The sequence below is a fragment of the Ambystoma mexicanum genome, chromosome 5q, assembly GCF_040938575.1.
Source record: "Ambystoma mexicanum isolate Mex_15411 chromosome 5q, UKY_AmexF1_1, whole genome shotgun sequence".
Lineage (NCBI taxonomy): Eukaryota > Metazoa > Chordata > Amphibia > Caudata > Ambystomatidae > Ambystoma > Ambystoma mexicanum.
In genome coordinates this window covers 450,244,025-450,262,534 of record NC_090933.1, presented here as the reverse complement: position 1 = coordinate 450,262,534, position 18,510 = coordinate 450,244,025, and positions in this window count along the sequence as shown.

Below are 18,510 nucleotides of genomic sequence, written 5' to 3'. Positions count from 1 at the left end.
AATTATTCAACAGCCGGGCAAGCTGTTTTGATTTGTGGGATGTTTTTACCCATGCATCCAAGCCCTACCATAAAACTGTGCATTACTGGCATTGAAAACATCATGATGGCCAGAACTCCCCAGAGAGTGCACAGGGAAAACATGAAGAATAGGCTGCCACCCTGCGATTTTTCTGTGCACATTTTAAGAGGTGTTAGGACCCTGTGGTATGTTCTTGGGGATGGTAGCGGAAAAAAAAGGTTGTTACTCCAAATGTATGCATGTTAAAAATCTGACACTTGATCATCTGAAACCCATATCCCTGGTGCACATTTGTGTAAAATCTGGAAAGGTTTAGAGGTCGATATCTGGATGAAAAGGGGAGAATTCTGTCATAAGTAGACACGACATCGTACAAAGACAGAGATCGGATGGTTTGGTGCTACAGAAAATATGTTAACTGGACCTATAATATTAGAAAAATGGTACATAGATACATATGTATTTGGATCAGAAATAGATTTGTGTGCAATTTGACAAGGGGAGGTTCCTCTGACCATAAAACCTACAGCATCACTCTGACACTCCATTTCTTTCCCCCAATCAAGGCAGAGAGGAAAGCTTGGCCAATGATAAGTGAGAGGGGCAGGCTTAGCTAGGCCCAGGCACACACCCATTTTCAAAACACATAAAAGGAACATTGAAACCCAGGTAGAGAAATTCACTTTCCACTTTCTTGCGGGACGCTTTGCCGGGAGACTTCAGACTTCACATCCAGAGATCCAGACTTCAAATCCATCAATCTCCAGAGACCAGAAAATAACTCCAGAATTTGTAGCAGAGAGGCCTGAATCCACAAGCTGAATCCTCTTCAGCAGGCCTCAAAACCAACCAAACTATTCAACAGCTGGGCGAGCTGTTTGAATTCTTTGCCAAGAACTTTTGCAAGAACCTGTAGCAGTATCCAGAAAGCAGTGCTGTATCCGGAACCAGAGAGAACCAGAGACCAGATCGCTGTGAAGAACTGCTAGCAGAAGTCCAGCCAATCCTGACCCGATCGGTGACGAAGTTGCATTCCTGTCCAAGATCTAGTGTGAGTACCCAGCTAGCACTGTGCCAAAACCAATCTCTTAGTTTAAAATAATCTAATCCAAACTATTTTAGCCTATTAGAACTGCCTCCTAGAATCGTGTCATTCTGTCATTTTTAAAACTGAAAACTGTCATCTGTCATTCTGAGCTTTAAAATTTCAAATTCGAAAAACTACCTTGACTAAATCGGCCGTATCTCCGGAACTGTTTGTGCTAGGAGCGAGTTTTAACTGTCAGACAGAGGTAGCCACTTTACCAGTGAGGTAATGACAAAGATGTGGGAGATACTGGGGGTCAAAAGGAAGCTGCATATTGCTCATCAGCCAGCTTCTTCTGGAGCAGTGGAGAGATACAATCGAACCATTGTGAGCATATTAAAAAAGTTTGTGGCAGATTCTGGGCCAAGTTGGGATATCCGATTACCTCTGGTACTAATGGCCATCAGATCTACCCCTTCATCTGCAACTAAAATGTCACCATTTGAGTTGATGACCGGACGCAAGATGGTGCTTCCCCAGCATTTGCTCTACAGGACCCAAGAGCAGACACTGATAAATGCCTCCACAACTCATGAGTACGTGGAGAATTTAAGGAAACACCTTCAGCATGCTTTTCCCTATGATCAGCAGAATCTAGAAAGATCAGCTGATAGCATGAAAACCCACTACGACCTGAAGACCACCAGGAAGGAATATACTGTGGGAGACCGGGTCTATCTATACAACTTCCAAAGAAACCAGGCCAAACAGCGAACATTTTTGCCTACGTGGAAGGGACCGCTTGAAATTATAGACAAAATCTCCCCTGTACCCTATAAGATCCGCATCCCCAAAGGTAGTCTGGTGGAAGGGGAAGACAAGTGGGTCCATATAAATCAGCTAAAGTGTTGTCATCCTAGGCACACTCTGCAACAACTGGAGGAATCCTCTGGAATCCCAGAGGGGGCCGTCCCAGATCAATAAAAGCTCCAACCCTAAAATATTCCACATACCAAAAATATAGTAACCTAATGTCAATATTTCCTGTTATATCTTGTTTTTGAAACAAGACTGAAAAATGTAACCGGATGTATAAAATGTATGTGTTCGACACACCATTAATAGTGGTGGAGAAATGTCTATGAATGGGTATTGCCGCTTTTGCTTTATCATCCTAGGAGAGATGAAACCAAGGAGACTGACCAAGGAGAACGACCCGGAGACCGGGAGCAAAGATCCGAGGGGCCCGGGGTACCGCCCAATCCTCCCATCAGGACCAGCAAGGAGAACTGATTGATCGACTGGAGGGAGGAAAAGATGCTGAACTGTGCCATCTACGGAACTGGAAGAAGATGAGGCGAACATCCCACATCTTGTGAGTTCCATCAGTGAAAGATCAGAATGGCCATCGCAAGAGGGGGGCTTGTGGGATGTTTTTACCCATGCATCCAAGCCCGACCATAAAACTGTGCATTACTGGCATTGAAAACATCATGATGGCCAGAACTCCCCAGAGAGTGCACAGGGAAAACATGAAGAATAGGCTGCCACCCATTTTTGCCTATGTTGTGAGCACAGGAGGGCACTGCCTAAAACCACCATTGGGCTACACACACAGTAGCCTGAAACCATTGGGAATGGATGGCAATGCTGATTGCCAAAAGCAACCCAGAACTGTGGGGAATTAATTTTCTTAATGTCAAAAATGGATGAAATACTGGTGCTCACCACTATCAGAAAGCCAGCGTTTTAAAACCACCAGACTTTTGTGTAAAACTGAACAAATGAACCCAAACCAGGCCAAGGAAAGACTTGCTAAGAGGTGGATACAATGTAAAACTATATTCTGAAATGACTTGAAGGAAGTAATTATTTAATGTACATATAAAAAATAGCTGGGGATGTCAGCAGCTTAAGTGAATTTGGGTTTAAAGCCACTAAAATCGAAATGTTTAGAATAAATGAGTGACCTACTTGTGAGTGTCACATAGGTTGCAATTGTTTAAATGTCATAGTTTTGAACTTAGAATCAGCATTCTAGCTGCATGTGCAAAAATTGTAAGTTGGATTTGAATGTAGGAAACTGGGAACTAAAGGGACATTTAGCTGAAGAGAGTGAATTCTGCCTGACAACTACCCCCGACAGGAGTTGAACTGGCTCAACAACTCTTCACAGGCCTGGCTGCATCCTGCTGCCCCCACCAAAAGGAGGTGACACCTTTCTGATTGAATTAGGGGAGTGGTACCTGCAGACTGCAGGAAGTTGAACAAAGCCCTGTCCTGGACTCAGGCAAATGTTATATTGGGGGGGTCGTAAAATGGCTTCCTCTTGGGAGAAACTGGGAGGGGCAGTGCCTGTGAGAGCCAGCTGAGCTTGGGGAAGTCGATAAACCAGATATTCCACCATGTGCCTTGGAAAACCACACCCCTTTGGGGCCAGAGCATGATTTTAAAAAGATGGATAATTCACAGTGCGGACTTGTCAAAATTATATAAATAACATCATCATTCTTGCGATTTTTCTGTGCACATTTTAAGAGGTGTTAGGACCCTGTGGTATGTTCTTGGGGATAGTAGCGGAAAAAAAGGTTGTTACTCCAAATGTATGTATGTTAAAAATCTGACACTATCATCTGAAACCCATATCCCTGGTGCACATTTGTGTAAAATCTGGAAAGGTTTAGAGGTCGTTATCTGGATGAAAAGGGGAGAATTCTGTCATAAGTAGACACAACATCGTACAAAGACAGGGATCGGATGGTTTGGTGCTACAGAAAATATGTTAACTGGACCTATAATATTAGAAAAATGGTACATAGATAAATATGTATTTGGATCAGAAATAGATGTGTGTGCAATTTGACAAGGGGAGGTTCCTCTGACCATAAAACCTACAGCATCACTCTGACACTCCATTTCTTTCCCCCAATCAAGGGAGAGAGGAAAGCTTGGCCAATGATAAGTGAGAGGGGCAGGCTTAGCTAGGCCCAGGCACACACCCATTTTCAAAACACATAAAAGGAACATTGAAACCCAGGTAGAGAAATTCACTTTCCACTTTCTTGCGGGACGCTTTGCCGGGAGACTTCAGACTTCACATCCAGAGATCCAGACTTCAAATCCATCAATCTCCAGAGACCAGAAATTAAATCCAGAATTTGTAGCAGAGAGGCATGAATCCACAAGCTGAATCCTCTTCAGCATGCCTCAAAACCAACCAAACTATTCAACAGCTGGGCGAGCTGTTTGAATTCTTTGCCAAGAACTTTTGCAAGAACCTGTAGCAGTATCCAGAAAGCAGTGCTGTATCCGGAACCAGAGAGAACCAGTGACCAGATCGCTGTGAAGAACTGCTAGCAGAAGTCCAGCCAATCCTGACCCGATCTGTGACGAAGTCGCATTCCTGTCCAAAATCTAGTGCGAGTACCCAGCTAGCACTGTGCCAAAACCAATCTCTTAGTTTAAAATAATCTAATCCAAACTATTTTAGCCTGTTAGAACTGCCTCCTAGAATCGTGTCATTCTGTCATTTTTAAAACTGAAAACTGTCATCTGTCATTCTGAGCTTTCAAATTTCAAATCCGAAAAACTACCTTGACTAAATTGGCCGTATCTCCGTAACCGTTTGTGCTAGGAGCGAGTTTAAACTATCATCTTAAAGCTAAGATTCTAGGCAAAGAGCATAGAACCGACTTCCTACTCCTTATAGTGCCTCCGTAATTGCTCTCGACGCACGCGACTAAATTTGCCGCGATTTGACATTTTGCTTAATTTCAGTCACGTGTAAAAATATTTGTCCTTGCTTTCCTTGCTGAAATTCGTGTACAACCTGACAATCATTCATAGAGCATTGCTAAAGTGATCCTGAACTAATTTAAAGTATCTCTCACTCACCCTGAACCTCCTATAGGGAATTAAAGCAATTTTAGCATATTTTTCACTTCTTTGCATACCACCTTTAAAGTACTTTGCCTGTGTTAAAATCATCCCTTTTCCTCTAAGCTTGCTAGGGGGGAACTGAATTATATTTGATTGCATTCCTGAGAACTGTGTGCTTTCCTCCCATCTCTTTACCTTGCATAGAGGGGGGGCGGGGGGGGTGAATTGTCAAAGAAAAGTGATTGCATTGTTTTGGTTGAAATCATATCAAGTTTATTTTCTGTACTGCATTTTCATTCATCATTGCATTGTCCTTGAAGCCATAAAAGCATTCTCAGCTACTTTATCCTCTCTATATCAACTTCCAATCCATTAAAAAGAGTGTACCACTATAACATTATCCATTGTTGATCAACATCATATTCTCAAATGTGCTATCAAATATTAATTTACTATAAAAGTGTGATAGATGTATATTGTTTAATTTTCAAATAAACCTTTTAAATTTGCAAAACAAACCTACTTCTTGGCTCAGCGGGGTCGGGGGGATTCCGAGAGAGGGGTGTTATATAAGGGTTGTCATCCAGAGTAATGACCTGGACATAAAAATACATCAATAAGGGCTTCCATCAGCATCCCAGACTAGGCATTGACTTAGCTGTAGTGTTGAATTGAAGTCATTTACAAAGTGGGGGCTCGTAGCCCGATATTCTGGGTTAGATTTACCACTTGTGCAGCTTAATACAGTGTGCCAACTGACCAGATACACATATCCGGTTAGATCACCACGCTGTTTTACACTGTGAAAGCACCCCTCAAAGGAATGCTCTAAGGAAACAGTCTGTTTTGCAAAATAAAATACAAACTTCTGTAAGTCAGGAAGGAACTTAAATTCCAGAAAGACGACACTGGTAGACATCAAAATAATAATAGAGCACTTCTTACATAAGCTATTTGTGAGAGGTGAATGGACTGAGCAGGGCCAGGATGCGTGGTTGCAGGCAATCACACGACAGGTCACTGCAACTGGGTTAGATATCTGGAGAGATCAGGGTCCCTTACATGTGGCCCTGAGTGAACTATACATGGCTCCTAAAGCTAAAGATGAACACGACAAGATGGTTAGGATAGCGGCATATTTGTATCTATATATGGGAGCCATGCAGGACAAATGTGCTGAAGGCCAAGATCTGGCAAATAGGCAACAGATCACATTAGAGAAGGCCCAATCTGACCTGGTCTCTTCTGAGCAGAGGATGCACAGAAGCCAGGAGTCAGAAAATGAGAACAGACAGTATCTCATTAAAATCAAAGAGGACATGTGTATCCTGCAACAGGAAAAGTCTGACGAGGATACCAGATTTCTGGCCTTGCAGAAGGAGTACCAAGAAGGTTTGGACTCCCTACTGCAGAGCCATAAAAAGCTGGAGCAACAATTAGATTTCAATAGGGCATGTGCTGAGCAGGTAGTCACCCTGCAAAGCCACCTAGATAGGGAAAAGGCAGAGAGCAATAAACTGATCCTGAAAGACCTGGATACCCAGGCAGAGTTTGATCAGGAGCGCCATAAAGCTGGTGCCCTTCAAAGGCAAAGGGACGACCTGGCGGCACATATGCAGACTCCTAGTCAGGAAAGGGACACCTTAGGCCAGGACGTCTGCCATTTAAAAAGAAAAACTGAAGAAAATCACTTGGCCCTCCAGGGGCTAGGTGACCTCCAAAAAGAGCATCAGAACCTGTTAGAGCACACCAGGAGGGTGGAAGAGGCTCTGGCAAGAAAGGAGCAGGCCAGTAGGGATGGGACTCAGGAGGTCACCCTCCTGCAGCAAAGACTGGCCCAGTACTCCAGGACCAATCAGGAGGCACAGAGAGAGAATGAGGCTCTCTGCCAGCACAACGATAGGCTCCAGCAACAGGTAGCCATGCAGGAGAGACTGATAGAGTCTAGTAAGGCCTTAACTGAGGAACTGAAAGCGCAGGCCCTTGCATTGCAACAGGGAGCAGGGGCTGATAGAGATGAGGTTCGCTGGGAAAGGGAAACGCCTGAGCATAACCTCAGGAGCCCTAGTACCAGAGGCCTTCATCTCTCCCAGTCCCTGGACTCTGCCACCCCCATGTCCCCTGGCGCACATGAGCTCAGGGCCACAGGGTTGGCAGATTACTATCCAGCCAAAAGGATGGGGCTCACAGGCCAGTACCACCAAGGAATGGATGGGCGGGCATCCCGGTATGGGCACCTAAGTACAGTGCAATTTAGTGGGGAGCCCCAGGAGAGTAGGCCCACTAAGGGCATCCTGAAAACCTCTGCCCAGTTAGGTCAGTGGGGGGGGGGTGCCCATTAAATCCTGGTAGCAAGGAGGGATCTGAAGACTCCTCTGAGCGTCACAGGACACAGGAGACCAGGTCCCCACATTCTGCCCGCTATTCCCAGGCTCGCAGAGTCCGGGAAAACCTGGAAGATCAGACGGGCACCTCTGGGAGCAGTGCTTCTGAATCAGAGGATGAATGGACCAGGGTTACCCGAACCAAAAAGGCCAATAAGGTGAAAAGGGCCTTGCTTAAGGACCCCTTAAAACAGATTAAGGCAATCAGGAGTGTTATCACGCCTTATCATAAGAATGCCAAGTATTCTGTTTGGGAACACTTGGAGCTCTATAAGCAAATGATGGAGACTTTCCATTTGAAGGACAGCAGTAGCTGCATCCAGTACGTCAAATGGACATTCTCCCCTGAATACTCCAGTTTCTTTGCGGGGCTGGAGGACCAAAACCATTCAAGATGGTCCACATATAGGGCGGCCATCTTGAAACATTTTTCTGTACATAGAAATCCCCAAGAGGCTCGCAAGGCAGCCTACAATTTGCAATGTGGGGAGGATCAGGCCCCACAAGAATTCGTGCAAGAATTGAAGCGTGCCTTCGCGCAGACCACCAGAAGGGTGTGCACGGACAGCAGAGAATTCATCAACACATTTTTCCATGCTCTTCCCAAGTACATAATGACCCAGCTCGTGAGAGATTTTCATGAGAAAAGATCTTTAGACTGGGTCATTGAGCAAGCCACCGGGATCTATGAGATGCAGAAGCCCATAGAAAATAAAAGTAATGCGCAGAAAAACCCCAAAACCAACAGCACCCCTGCTGCTGCCAAGGTGGCAGAGGTAAAGGTTCCCCCCGTTTTAGATTTGGAGATGGGGGGACCTAAAAACCTGCCTGCACCAAATAATTCACAGCCCAGAAGGCCCTCGGGCCAGTCACAGACAGGGAGTCGAGGAGGTAGTCCCACAAATGGGGTCCCCCGCTCCCCTGACTATGTAAATCCCTGCTACAAGGGAAACCGACCAATCCTGGGTTATGTGTGGACTCCTCCAGCCCAAGGGGGGGGATCCAGCCAAGCACCTGACCCAGGGAACTTCCCTCCTAACTTCTCACAGGAGGGCAGAAATTCCCCAAACACTGGGCAGAACGTTTTTCCCAGGTATCCACAAGGTTTCCAGCCACAAAACCATCCATCCTTCTTTCCCCAATTCCCTGAGCCCAGACAACCTAATCCGGGAGAGGGGAGGCCAAGGGTGGAGGGGTACCCAAATCTTCCCAACCCGGGGTATTACCAGAGAAGGGATAGCTACCCTTCCCGGGATCAGCCCAGGGAGAAAACAGAACCCCGTATCAACCTGAGCGTGTTTCCCAACTTGAGCGCCAGGTCCAAAATATGGCACGGGATCTGGGTCACATACTGAGGGCTCAACAGAACCCTCAGATGAGCATGCCACCGCAGAATGCCCCAAACTCTGGACCTGGTGCTCCAGAACAATGACGGGGGCAGCACACCGATAACCCACCGGTTCCCAGGGAAGAGGAGGAAGAGGAACAAGGGGAAAAGGGGTGTAAAGCCTTGGAGGAAGCTTCCTTCCCAACTTGTAAACAGCCCCTGGAAAACCAGGAACCGGAAACAAATTCTCCTGCCCCTGAAAGCCTGCCTCCCAAGGAGCAGAGGGGGGGTAGGAGAAACAAAGGACCCAAACAGACCCACTTTGTGGAGGAGGTACAAGTCTTCCAATTTGAGGGAGAGGGATCCTCAGAAGATCCTGGGAAAAGGTTCTTCTCCTTCAGAGATGGGGGAACTCCTCCCAAGGAAAAATGGGTCCCAAGAGATTCCAATCCAGACTGGGTAGATGTGGGGATTGAGCTGTCGCCGCCCATCATCCTATCCCAGAACCAACAATACCAAAAACCCCTGGTTCAAACCCATCCTGATGACTGACTCCAAAAAGGGGGGGGCGGGCTAGAACCCGAAACCATTTCCAGTTGCCAACTTTTTCTTTCAGATTCCCCAAGCTCTTCACAGAATTCTGCCCAAATCTCTTCTCTCGCCATTTTCAAAACCAGAAAGTTAGCCCACCAGTTGTCCAAAAATGTGCATTATCTGTGCCCCCTTGAGGAGAAGGAGGGAAGATAAAATGCCCCGGTACAAGTACAGGGGCAGGGTACAATTCTGGCACTGGTGGACACTGGATCCCAAGCTACCCTTCTGTCCAAAAGGGCCTTTGATGAACTAAATGCAGGAACGGGGGAGAATTACTGCATTCCTCTCACCTCTCTTCCTGGACAACTGCAGAACTTTGACGGGAAGGAAATTCCTGTTGAGGGGACGGCAGAGTTGGAGATTAAAATTGGGCGACACAAGGTGAAACACCCGGTCATAGTAGTGACTCCAGAGGGCACCCCTTGTTTACTAGGGAACGACCCCCTGAGAAGGCTGTCACCCCTAATAGATTGTGTAAACAAGGTCCTCTGGACCCAGACTAGCCGACCAATAAAATTAAAACAGAGTGTCAACCATGTTAGTTTAAATGGCACCTACCACATGGTTGAACAAAATTCTGACCAAGCAGAATTTCACTTCCAGAACAACCAAATTCCAGACGTGACAGTAATAGCAGTAGGACAACAGACTGGTGATGGGGGGTCCTCTCTATTTCTGAAAATCAACCTTCCTTCCAGTTTAAGGTGGTATTCCACACTGGAAGGAAACACTCTGAAATTCTTTACCAATCCACAATCAGACACTCCCACTCCTATAGTCCGGAAAGATGTGAAATCAGCTCAGAGCCTGGCTGATATTCAGCAAATTGGAGATCAGTTGTTCATCCCTGTTCAGTTAAATGATGGGAAGGACTCTGTTCTCGCTCGAGTGTGTGTGAACAACGGTAAGAGCTTCATCAGCAAAGCCATGTTCCGCCAACTCCCAAAAGATCCAGCCATTCCCACATTCAAACTGATAGACAAATGGGAAATGGATCTGGAAACACCCAATTCCAAACAGCTCCTGCCAAGCAGGTGTATGCTCAAAATCTCCATTGGCAACAAGAGCATAGTCCATAATTGTTGGGTCGTGCGAGACGTCACTGCCGCCTTTTACTTAGGCAGTGACATTCTCAATCGATTTGCCATTAGTTTGGACCTGATAAACTTCAAAGCTTGGTCCCGATTAGCGGATAATCCCATGGGCTTTGATGATCCAGAAAAAGCATTTAGGTCAGCTCAATTGCTGCCTTATGCAGTTGAAATTCAGATTAAGGAGGAAGTCACCATCCCAGAAAGGACCCGACAATTCTCCCTGGAAGTGAAAGTTAAGAGGACAAAAATTGAAAAACCCTGATGCTTATATTCATCTAAATGCTTCTCTCCAACATCAAGGGTTAGGGGTAAACCCAACACCATTAGTCAACATAGAACAGGACACCATTCCCATAGAGGTGGATAACAGTGATTTAAAGAGTATTACTCTAGCCGCAGGCACCATTATTGGAATGGCGGTTGATGACCGACATTTCTCAATTGATTTAGGAAATGAACTGTTAGGACCAATCCCCAAGGACTGTTTTGACAGTGACAGTGATGACAATGCAACACCATACAGGATCTTTACCCGGCACAGGGGGAACTTCCTGGTGTACACTTCTTGCCCTTATGGTAAGGAAGACGCGACTTGTGACTTTAGAAGGGATGAGGTGATTTTCCAGGTCCATGAGGGCTGCCTTTCCCACCTGAAGCCTCCAGTCCAAATCAGCACTCTGACCAGGGACTTCTCCACCCAGCTGGAGGAGGCAGCTGAGATAGCCAAACCAGAAGTCTTTCCAGGCTTCAGACAGATGGTGGAAGAGAGAGTCAACCTAGTTGATGCCTGTGTGACTCTGGAACAGAAGCAAAAGTTGAAACAAGTTTTCTTGGATTTCCAAGATCTCTTTGCGGTAGACTCATATGACTGTGGTCGCACCTACATCCACACAACAACAATTCCCACGGACCCTGGAATGACTCCAGTGTTTGTGAAGCAATATTGTTTGCCTCTCGCATCCATGGAGTCCCTTACTGAAATAATTAAGAACCTTGAGTCCCGCGGAATAATCCGTCCAGTAGACAGCACCCTCAATAATCCAGTGCTGGGAATATTGAAGCCAAACAGCCAGTGGAGACTCTGTGCCAACCTTAGGGAGCTCAACAAACGGGTCCATACTTCACGATGGCCTCTGCCCTACATTGACCAAGGGCTGGCCCAGATCCAGGGGTCACAGGTATTCACTGCAATAGACCTGACCAATGGATACTGGACCGTGCCTGTCAGTAGGGAGGACCAATACAAACTGGCTTTTACCTTTGGGGGCCAGCAGTACACATGGACCTGGACTCCCTTCGGATACCTCAACTCCGGCAATGAATTCAACATTTTCCTACATAAGGCCATGCCTGACCTGGGTGCGAGGGGTAACCTGGCTTATGTAGATAATGTCCTCATCAAAAGTTCATCTGTGGAAGAACACATAGCGGAGATCCGTTATGTTCTGACACAGTTCAGGGCCGCCGGAGCAGAACTTTCCTTTCAGAAAGCACAGTGGTGTAGAACCCATGTTAATTTCTTAGGGCATGAGATTACTCCTCAGGGTCTCTGTCCCCAAGAAAAGAAAGTGGAAGCACTTCAGAAACTGAAGGATCCCACAACTCTGCGGGAACTAAGGAGCCTCCTTGGACTGACTAATTACAGCAGAAAGTTCATCGAAGGCTACGCAGAGATCACTAGACCCCTGATTCATCTCTTGAAGGGGGGGTCAAGTGGGAATGGGGTCCAGAACAATCCGAGGCAGTAAGACAACTCAAGAGAAGCCTCTCACAAGCGCCTTGCCTAGCTTACCCTGTCAGAAACAAGGAGTTCTTCCTGGAGAAAGGGTTCTCTAATACGTGCTTGAGGGCAGAATTATACCAAAAGCATGACAAGGTCAATAAAGTAATCTCCTATGCGAGCAAAACTTTATCCTTTGTGGAGGAGAAATTCAATGATTGTGAGAAGGCACTCCTGGCAACGGTGTGGGCATTGTAGAATTACTGCCCTTTATCCAGGGGGAACACATCATAGTGGAGACTCCACACCAGCCTCTGCAATACCTCCAAAGTGACAGAATCCAGGCCGGAAATGTGAGTAATTCCCGAATTACTTCCTGGATTCTGTCAATGCAAGGCTTTCCTGTGGAGGTCAGATATGGTCAAAACAAGAAGAGTCCCCTCGCGCAAGGTCTGGCTGACTTGCATGATTGTGCCAGAGAAAACTGTCTCGAGGACGAAAGTATAAAAATCAAGGACAACATGGAGGAATGCCTTAATTCTCCACACAAAGTCTTTGAAGAAGACAAGTGTGAGGGAATGGCCACTGTCTATGTGGATGGATACTCTTACCATGTTGACAACAACGGAGAGAAAGAACTGGTGGCCGGCGTAGGGAATGCATGGGTGAAGGAGTTTCCAGAACCCTCCGCTGGATACAAAATTGGTCCCCAAAGTAGTCAGGTGGCAGAGTTGATGGCTGTGCATCAGGCCATCCTCACTGCTGTCCAAACATCAACTCCACAAACTGGTCATAATCACAGATTCGGATTATGTACGGAACGGGTTCGTGGAGCACCTGGTTAATTGGAAAACCAGAGGCATGTTAGGTGCTAATAACAAACCCCTGAAACATGGGAAGTTAATCCAAAATATTGATGATCTGGTCACATCGAATGGGATGACCATCTACTGGAAAAAGATCAAGGGTCATTCCAAAGTAGAGGGACCAGACAAAACTGGAAATGACCTAGCTGATCAGCTGGCCAAAACCAGGGCCATCCAAGGGGATCTAATAGAAATAGAGTCCCTGTTGGGGGAATTCCAGGTCACTGCTATCACTAGATCCCAGCCAAATGCTCACAATGATCTTTCAACTGCACAGTGGAGTAAGGAGACCCCTGATGCTGATTTGATTACGGCTCAAAAGGGGGATCCAATAATTGGTATGTTTTACCAACACATTGAGGACCCTGAGAACTTTCCCCTGACGGATACCGATTACATTGGGAAGGAGGACCTTAGAGTGTTGATGAAATGTCCAAAGATGTTCCGAATCCAAGACGGTTTGTTGGTAAGGAAATCCCAAGCTGGCCATGGTCAGTGGGTGGTTCCTACCTCATTCCGAAGCCTGATATTAAGTCACGCCCATGATGCGGCCACCGCCGGTCATAGGGGGTTTCACACTACACTGGAAATCTTAAGAGAGGTTGCATACTGGCCACACATGGGGCAGGACCTCGACCAATACTTGAAGGGGTGTCTGGTGTGTGCACAATTTCAGCCATCATCCCTCACACACCGGGCGCTTCTCCAAAGAGGGGGATGACACTGCCATGGTCAGATTTGCAAATCGACTTCGTAGGCCCTGTAATTCGCTCGTCTAGAGGAAACAAGTACATGTTGACTGTCACATGCTTGTTTACCAAGTGGGTGGAATGTCTCCCGGCCCCAAACTGCAAGGCAGAAACAGCAGCTGCCCTGATGATTAACCACATCTTTTGCCGTTTTGGTCTGCCTCAAAGGAATGAGTCAGACAGAGGTAGCCACTTTACCAGTGAGGTAATGACAAAGATGTGGGAGATACTGGGGGTCAAAAGGAAGTTGCATATTGCTTATCAGCCAGGTTCTTCTGGAGCAGTGGAGAGATACAACCAAACCATTGTGAGCATATTAAAAATGTTTGTGGCAGATTCTGGGCCAAGTTGGGATATCTGATTACCTCTGGTCCTAATGGCCATCAGATCTACCCCTTCATCTGCAACTAAAATGTCACCATTTGAGTTGATGACCGGACGCAAGATGGTGCTTCCCCAGCATTTGCTCTACAGGACCCAAGAGCAGACACTGATAAATGCCTCCACAACTCATGAGTATGTGGAGAATTTAAGGAAACACCTTCAGCATGCTTTTCCCTATGATCAGCGGAATCTAGAAAGATCAGCTGATAGCATGAAAACCCACTACGACCTGAAGACCACGAGGAAGGAATATACTGTGGGTGACCGGGTCTATCTATGCAATTTCCAAAGAAACCAGTACAAACAGCGAAAAATTTTGCCTACGTGGAAGGGACCGTTTGAAATTATAGACAAAATCTCCCCTGTAGCCTATAAAATCTGCATCCCCAAAGGTAGTCTGGCAGAAGGGGAAGACAAGTGGGTCCATATAAATCAGCTAAAGTGTTGCCATCCTAGGCACACTCTGCAACAACTGGAGGAATCCTCTGGAATCCCAGAGGGGGCCGCCCCAGATCAATAAAAGCTCCAACCCTAAAATATTCCACATACCAAAAATATAGTAACCTAATGTCAATATTTCCTGTTATATCTTGTTTTTACAACAAGACTGAAAAATGTAACCGGATGTATAAAATGTATGTGTTCGCCACACCATTAATAGTGGTGGAGAAATGTCTACGAATAGGTATTGCTGCTTTTGCTTTATCATCCTAGGAGAGATGAAACCACGGAGACTGACCAAGGAGAACGACCGGAGACCGGGAGCAAAGATCCGAGGGGCCCGGGGTACCGCCCAATCCTCCCATCAGGACCAGCAAGGAGAAATGGTTGATCGACTGGAGGGAGGAAAAGATGCTGAACTGTGCCATCTACAGAACTGGAAGAAGATGAGGCGAACATCCCAGATCTTGCGAGTTCCATCAGTGAAAGATCAGAATGGCCATCGCAAGAGGGGGGGCTTGTGGGATGTTTTTACCCATGCATCCAAGCCCGACCATAAAACTGTGCATTACTGGCATTGAAAACATCATGATGACCAGAACTCCCCAGAGAGTGCACAGTGAAAACATGAAGAATAGGCTGCCACCCATTTTTGCCTATGTTGTGAGCACAGGAGGGCACTGCCTAAAACCACCATTGGGCTACACACACAGTAGCCTGAAACCATTGGGAATGGCAATGCTGATTGCCAAAAGCAACCCAGAACTGTGGGGAATTCATTTTCTTAATGTCAAAAATGGATGCAATACTGGTGCTCACCACTATCAGAAAGCCGGCGTTTTAAAACCACCAGACTTTTGTGTAAAACTGAACAAATTAAACCAAACCAGGCCAAGGAAAGACTTGCTAAGAGGTGGATACAATGTAAAACTATATTCTGAAATGACTTGAAGGAAGTAATTATTTAATGTATATATAAAAAATAGCTGGGGATGTCAGCAGCTTAAGTGAATTTGGGTTTAAAGCCACTAAAATCAAAATGTTTAGAATAAATGAGTGACCCACTTGTGAGTCTCACATAGGTTGCAATTGTTTAAATGTCATAGTTTTGAAATTAGAATCAGCATTCTAGCTGCATGTGCAAAAATTGTAAGTTGGATTTGAATGTAGAAAACTGGGAACTAAAGGGACATTTAGCTGAAGCCTGGCTGAAGAGAGTGAATTCTGCCTGACAACTACCCCCGACAGGAGTTGAACTGGCTCAACAACTCTTCCCAGGCCTGGCTGCATCCTGCTGCCCCCACCAAAAGGAGGTGACACCTCTCTGATTGAATTAGGGGAGTGGTACCTGCAGACTGCAGGAAGTTGAACAAAGCCCTGTCCTGGACTCAGGCAAATGTTATATTGGGGGGGGGTCGTAAAATGGCTTCCTCTTGGGAGAACCTGGGAGGGGCAGTGCCTGTGAGAGCCAGCTGAGCTTGGGGGAAGTGGATAAACCAGAAATTCCACCATGTGGCTTGGAAAACCACACCTCTTTGGGGCCAGAGCATGATTTTAAAAAGATGGATAATTCACAGTGCGGACTTGTCAAAATTATATAAATAACATCATCATTCTTCTGATTTTTCTGTGCACATTTTAAGAGGTGTTAGGACCCTGTGGTATGTTCTTGGGGATAGTAGCGGAAAAAAAGGTTGTTACTCCAAATGTATGCATGTTAAAAATCTGACACTTTATCATCTGAAACCCATATCCCTGGTGCACATTTGTGTAAAATCTGGAAAGGTTTAGAGGTTATCTGGATGAAAAGGGGAGAATTCTGTCATAAGTAGACACAACATCGTACAAAGACAGGGATCGGATGGTTTGGTGCTACAGAAAATATGTTAACTGGACCTATAATATTAGAAAAATGGTACATAGATAAATATGTATTTGGATCCGAAATTTATTTGTGTGCAATTTGACAAGGGGAGGTTCCTCTGACCATAAAACCTACAGCATCACTCTGACACTCCATTTCTTTCCCCCAATCAAGGGAGAGAGGAAAGCTTGGCCAATGATAAGTGAGAGGGGCAGGCTTAGCTAGGCCCAGGCACACACCCATTTTCAAAACACATAAAAGGAACATTGAAACCCAGGTAGAGAAATTCACTTTCCACTTTCTTGCGGGACGCTTTGCCGGGAGACTTCAGACGTCACATCCAGAGATCCAGACTTCAAATCCATCAATCTCCAGAGACCAGAAATTAACTCCAGAATTTGTAGCAGAGAGGCCTGAATCCACAAGCTGAATCCTCTTCAGCAGGCCTCAAAACCAACCAAACTATTCAACAGCTGGGCGAGTTGTTTGAATTCTTTGCCAAGAACTTTTGCAAGAACCTGTAGCAGTATCCAGAAAGCAGTGCTGTATCCGGAACCAGAGAGAACCAGAGACCAGATCGCTGTGAAGAACCGCTAGCAGAAGTCCAGCCAATCCTGACCCGATCGGTGACGAATTCGCATTCCTGTCCAAAATCTAGTGTGAGTACCCAGCTAGCACTGTGCCAAAACCAATCTCTTAGTTTAAAATAATCTAATCCAAACTATTTTAGCCTATTAGAACTGCCTCCTAGAATTGTGTGATTCTGTCATTTTTAAAACTGAAAACTGTCATCTGTCATTCTGAGCTTTAAAATTTCAAATCCGAAAAACTACCTTGACTAAATTGGCCGTATCTCCGGAACCGTTTGTGCTAGGAGCGAGTTTTAACTATCATCTTAAAGCTAAGATTCTAAGCTTTCCAACGAGCCTAGATCCGACTTCCTACTACTCCAGATAATGCCTGCCTCTGTAATGGCGCTCGACACACGCGACTAAATTTGCCGCGATTTGACATTTTGCTTAATTTCAGCCACGTGTAAAAATATTGTCCTAGCTTTCCTTGCTGAAATTCGTGTACAACCTGACAATCATTCATAGAGCATTGCTAAAGTGATCCTGAATTAATTTAAAGTATCTCACTCACCCTGAACCTCCAATAGAGTATTAAAGCAATTTTAGCATATTTTTCACTTCTTTGCATACCACCTTTAAAGTACTTTGCCCGTGTTAAAATCATCCCTTTTCCTCTAAGCTTGCTAGGGGGGAACTGAATTATATTTGATTGCATTCCTGAGAACTGTGTGCTTTCCTCCCATCTCTTTACCTTGCATGGGGGGGGGGGGGTGAATTGTCAAAGAAAAGTGATTGCATTGTTTTGGTTGAAATCATATCAAGTTTATTTTCTGTACTGCATTTTCATTCATCATTGCATTGTCCTTGAAGCCATAAAAGCATTCTCAGCTACTTTATCCTCTCTATATCAACTTCTAAGCCATTAAAAAGAGTGAACCACTATAACATTATCCATTGTTGATCAACTTCATATTCTCAAGTGTGCTATCAAATATTAATTTACTATAAAAGTGTGATAGATATATATTGTTTAATTTTCAAAAAAACCTTTTAAATTTGCAAAACAAACCTACTTCTTGGCTCAGCGGGGTCGGGGGGATTCTGAGAGAGGGGTGTTATATAAGGGTTGTCATCCAGAGTAACGATTGGACATAAAAATACATCAATAAGGGCTTCCATCAGCATCCCAGGCTAGGCATTAAATTAGCTGTAGTGTTGAATTGAAGTCGCTTACAGATTCTGGCTAGAACCCAGTGCCAGAACCATATCCAGACCGCTGTGCCGTGCCGATAGCAGACCCAGACCAGACGGCTGTGCAGTGCCGATAGCAGACCCAGACCAGACCGCTGTGAGCAGAACCAGTGCCAGAGACCATCCCGGGGCGAGAAAACCGCAGCCCACATGACCAGATCTGTGACGAAGTCCATTCCAGTCCAAAACTAGGAGTGAGTATCCATCCAAGAACTGTGCATAGTCATCTCTTAGTCTAAAGTAATCTCATCCCATCCATTTCAACCTATTTAGAACTGCATAGAAATCGTGTATCCCTTCTGTGATTTCAAAGCTGCAAAAGTGTCATTTGTCATTC